The sequence below is a fragment of the Stenella coeruleoalba genome (genome assembly GCF_951394435.1).
Source record: "Stenella coeruleoalba genome assembly, chromosome: 10".
In the NCBI taxonomy this organism is placed as follows: Eukaryota; Metazoa; Chordata; class Mammalia; order Artiodactyla; family Delphinidae; genus Stenella; species Stenella coeruleoalba.
In genome coordinates, this window is record NC_137156.1 from 86,123,955 (window position 1) to 86,129,954 (window position 6,000).

Consider the following 6,000-nt stretch of genomic DNA (forward strand, 5'->3'; position numbering starts at 1 on the left):
TGTACTATCTGTCTCCCTCCTTAGAAATGAGCTCCATGAAGACAGACATCTGTTTTGCGCACTACAAATTCCTCAGTGGCATCGAGTGGGCACTTAAATATTTGAATGAATGAATGACCAAACGAATCAATGATCAAGTGACAAGATCACCCTGTCATCGGAAGACCCCAGCTCTTTTGGCCTTTCCTTCCTCCACTGTAAAATAAAGATGACACCCAACTCAGAAATGAGAGATTCAGATAGAAATGAATTTTCCCTTTACAGGAACTCCAAAGACAAGAATGAGGATGTGCTGACCCAGAGCTCACAGACGCCCCGGAGAGAGCTGGGAGGGAGTCCCTTGAGGGGGAGCCACCTACCCTTGGGATCTCCACCCACCTGGGATTCCACCAGTGCCCAATCCTACATGTCAGACCTAACAGACAAAGTAAAACCCTGGGCCTCTGGTGACCTTTAGGTCTCCTAGCTCGACATACATGTTTACATGTGTTCTTTTAGACTTAGTTTCCCCCAGATCCCAGAATCACCAAGACCTCTCAATTCTAAGAGCAGACACACGGGAATCTTTGAAAGTTATTTAAAATTGGAAACGTATGCCATTGTGAATAAAGCCAGGCAAATATCCTATTCAGGACTGAAATTCATGATGGAGAACTATAAAATAATGCAAATGAACACATACACACGTCTCAATTTATGCTTCAAATGAATGCAGCACACGTGAAAGTAGTCACCGTGAGGATCTGCACTTATTCCAACAATGATTCCATTCATCAAACCCCATTTGGATTTCCCTTTTTGGAATTTCCATGAGAAAACAAGACATTGGTTAAAACATTGCCTCTTACAGTAAATTTTATCCATGTGGCTGTGTTTGATTTTTGAAAATGACCTAACAGAAATTCAGACCATGCCTTGGGGGGCAATCAAGCAGGTAATTCCTGGCTTTTTGCTGAAATAATGAAGCCTGGTTTTCTTGTCTGGTTCAGAAAGTAGCTTTAAGGGCGATAATCAAAAGTGAAATTCAAGTGAAGAGGTTTCACTGGTAGCATCTTTGAAGCAGCGTGTAATTTCCTAGGGTTGGAAATCTTGAAGGACAACATTCTTTTGGATCTATAACATGTAATATGTTTATTTTAAATTCCATATGATTACTTACAGAACAACCTGAAACGGGAAGAGCAGCTTACAAATATGTAAAGCCTCCACTTCTAAACAGCTATGTGTCACATTAAGGGGCTGTATGTTGCTATTCTGGTATCCAACATGAAAACTTCAAATGTAATTCCTGCTGCTCTTCAATCAGTCATAACGAAGATCAAATACATAGGAGCTAAACTGCTGTAAACATAATCGCTTGTTTTATAAAAGTCACAGGACTGCATAATTATAACTTTTTCTTCTTCTTAAAAGAAATAATGAATGCTCAAAGCAGAAAATTTGGAAAACACAAAGTATAAAGTAACAAACACCCATAATCCTATCATCTATAAATAATCAAGGTAAACACCTGGGCATATATCCTTCCAGATCTTTCTCTAGCATGTGTGTTTTTGTGTGTACTGTAGACAAGAAGCCTAGCACGGACATATTCTGCCACTTAGGAGCTTTGGGACCTTGGGTAAGGTAGTCTGTGCCTCTGTTCCATCATCTGTAAAATGGCAATAATAATGCTTGCCTTGTGCATCGTAACAATTAAATGACAGGAGGAACATTAAGTTCATAGCCTACCATCTAACACATAGTAGGTACTCAAATTAATTATACCCATACTATTATCATTATATAATTTAGAATATAGCCGTTATCACTGAAAAGTACCTTGTCAACATTTTCCTTGACATTACTTTCAATTCTATTGCAAAAAACATAATTAAAACTTGGAGCTAATTAATCTATTATTCAAAACTGTGCCCAGGTTGATAAATAGAAAAAGTTGTAGCCTGATACGAAGCCAGAGATGTCAAAGCCACTGGTAAAAATCAATAAAAAGAGTCCCTCGAGCTTAGTGTCAAAACCAACAGAATTAGCACCGCTGACAATGGATTCAGGCACAAATATATTAACATCAAAAAAAAAAAAAGAACAACTATAGCCCCTATGGAAAACAGTATGGAGTTTCCTCAAAAAAATAAAAGAACTACTATAAAATCCAGCAATTCCACTTCTGGGTATACATCCAAAGGAAACAGAATCACTATCTCTAAGAGATATCTGCACCCATATGTTCATTGCAGCATTATTTACAATAGCCAAGACATAGAAACAACTTTAGTGTCCATCAACAGAGGAATGAGTAAAGAAAATATAGTATACACACACACAGACACACAGGCAGACACACACAGTGGAATATTATTCAACCTAAAAAAGGAAAGAAATCCTGCTATTAGTGACAACATGGATGAATCTTGAGGGCATTATGCTAAGTGAACGAAGTCAAACAAAGAAAGATAAACACTATCATCTCACTTATATGTGGGATCGAAAAGAAAACCAAACTCATAGAAACAGAGAACAGATGGGTGGTTTCCAGGGGTGGGAGAAATGGGTGAAGGTGGTCAAAGTGTACAAAGTTCCAGTTATAAGATGAGTAAGTTCTAGGGAGGTAATACACAGCAGGGTGATCACAGTTAACAATACAGTATTGCATATTTTAAAGTAGCGAGGAGAGTAGATTTTGAAAGCTGTCACCACACACACACACACAAATTGTAACTATGTGAAGTGATAAGTGCATTAGCTAATCTTTATATGGTAATTATTTTGCAATATATGCATACATAAAATCATTACATTGTATACCTTAAACTTACACAATGTTGTATGTCAATCATGTCAATAAAGCTGGACAAAATATATACACACACACAAAGTCTACAGGTGAACTTACGTCTAGTCCAGTGGTTCTTAACCAGGACAATTTTGCCCCTAAGGGACATCTGTCGATGTCTAGAGACATCTGTCACAATTTGGGGGGCGGGGTTACTGACATCTAGTGGGTAAAGGTCAGAGATGCTGAACATTATCCTGCAATGCACAGGATAGCCGCTATAACAGATAAGTATCTGACCATTTAAATATCAGTAATGCTGAAGTTGAGAAACCCTGCCTAGTCCTAACTAGCTCTATAATCATAAACAAGTCACAGTCCCTAAGAATGGTAATGGTGATGACAGTTCACATTTATTGAGCACTGCTGCCAACCCAGTGCTAAATGCTTCATGGGAACTATTTTGGTTTAACCTTACCAAAAGTTCTATGATGTAGCCTCTATTATCATCCACACTATTGGCAAGGCAACAGGCTCATGAGGATGAAGAACTTTGCCCCAAATCACACAGCCAGCAAGTGCTGTGGCTCACATCATTTCACTCTCGAGCCTTTGTCCTTAAACTCCAATGCTCTTCAGCCTTGCTTGGAACTTCCCCGTGTTGCCAGGTGTTTATAAAGGTATATTATGATCTGCTGATAGAGATTCCATCTCATATGCCAACTCCATTGGCATTTTAGCAGAAGTCCTGGGATACCATGTTGAAAGACCATGTGGCCATGGATGACTCAACAGAAAGAGAGCCATGATCGATTATTGATGTCTGTTATGGAAGTGGGAGGGAAGAGTAGTGGTATTCATGCCACATATTTGATATCTTGGGACTAGATGATAATATTTACGATCTTCCCAAGAGTCAGTCACCTACGTTCCTATGTTTTCTACCCCTCCCCTGCCATGAACAGCCTTAATTCTTGGCCAAGGCCCATTTGCAGAGCTGTGTACATCAAAGAGAACTGAGGACTAAGTAGCCTATGGCAAGGGCCTTATTGAATACACAGTTTTCCCTGGTTGCAGGGAAACTGCTGAAAACTCTCAGGTCCTAGCCTACATAAGACAGAAAACATCAAAGTTCATGAAAATCACAGCACACCTCCACCCAGAGGCAAAGCCAAGAATAAACAACTTTGGGGATTGGACTGATTTCATAAAATACTCTGAGTGACTGAAGTAAAAAACAGCAATGACTACACACTTCAGAGAGGCCAAATAATAACCTACTACATTTTTTTAAAAGTATGCAATGTTTAGCAAACTGAGATCACTGGGGGAAAAAAAAAGAAGAGGAATCACAGAAACTTTACTAAACAAAGTCATATACCAACAAACATCTAAACCACCGTAACCAAGATGAGGAATTGAAGCTCGTTTTTAGTTACAAAGAGTTGAAGGATGGGGTGGGAAATAAACAAAAATTCAAGAGTTAAATCATTAAGAAGATACTCTGAACTATTTTCCCACAAGTAATTTCTTTAAAAAAAAAAAGGAAAGAAAGAAAAGCTATACTCTGTGTTAAAAAAAAAAAAAAAAGCCAATGTCCTGCATTACTGTCCAAATAAAACCTCTCTGCAAGCGGTCAACCAAAAAACTGAAATTCCATTGTCATAACATTATTTCTGTGGGGTACCACTTCAGAATACCGTTATAAAAAAACAGTGGGGTAATTAATTTAGGACTCTTTAAAGAAGAGGGAAAAAATTAACAAAATAAAACCCACTCAGAAAGTACAAGAAAACCTGGATTTAAATCCTTGAAGTGTGTTGTTTCAAAGCCTTCCTGTTTACTAACAACAGCAACATACATGCGCGCGCACGCACACGCACACCACCCACATCAAGTTTTCCAGGAAGTTAGATATTTAAATAAAACAACATTTGGACTCCTTTAGTCAAAGGAATGTAATTTCTTCCTAAACTACCTCTATCACTGATGGATGAACTGGTGTAGTTTTTATTACAGGAGTGGAAAACTGATGCTGAAGGATCACATTTCTATCTGCCTAAAAGATTCTGAGACATATGGACATAAAACAATATCTAACACATAATTTTTTCTCATGAAACAAGCTAATTTTTTTAATCAAATCATCTTACAAGCAAAATAATCCATCTCTGTAACACAAAAGCAAATAAGTACTGAAAACTCTACTTCAGGTGAATTTTGCTAACCTCGAGCTTAAGGCAACTCGGCAAGAAATGACAACATATACTACATTATTTACAATCGCCACATCTTAGCCGTGTCTACAAGCACCAAAACATTGTGATGCAAAGTCAAAGTCAGTAATTGCTCAGATATCATGTCTACTCACCAACAGCTGGAATTTCCTCAACACTGGCTCTCTCGCTAAGCAGTTTTAGAATTTCCCTAAGAGGGTTTTTCCCACACTTCCCTCTGTGGGCTCACACTCCCGTCCTTCGCGAGCTCCTGGCTACAATTTGATGTGCGCAGCCACACGTGGTAACTGACTTCTGTTGGGCTGTCCTTGGCCTCACATGTTGACTGCTAATGGTGTATGTGGATAGAACCAAATTCTTATCTCTAGGAATGTTCATTTTTTTCTTTTTTTTAAAATTGAAGTCTAATTGATTTACAGTGTTGTATTAATTTCTGCTATACAGCAATGTGATTCAGTTATACATATATATATTTTTTAATATTCTTTTCCATTATGGTTTATCAAAGGATACTGAATATACCTCTCTGCGCTATACAGTAGGACCTTGATGTTTATCCATTCCATATATAATAGCTTACATCTGCTAACCTCAACCTCCCACTCTGGAAATGTTCTTAATTGCAAAATATTTTTTTTCCGTTCAAAGACTATGACTCTCCCATGAGGAAGAGCTAAGGAAGAAAAATCACCTGGGTATCCATACTCCTTCCTTTCCCTCCAAATGCTCCTCCCATCTTAACCTAGAGAAATGGCTTCACTTGTAAGTAAAGGCTGCTCTTCCCTCAAGTCCCATATCTTTCACAGCCAGAGTTAGAATTCTCCAAATTCCCTTCCACCTCTTCCCAAGCCTTCCTCAATAATTCATCCTTGTTTGGAGTCTCCACCCACAAGGAAGCCATCTCCCATCCTCCCAGGCCCAGGGAGTGACAGGACAGCTTGGTTATGACAGGCTGCATTCATAGTCACACTGCCCTGGGATCTAATACTG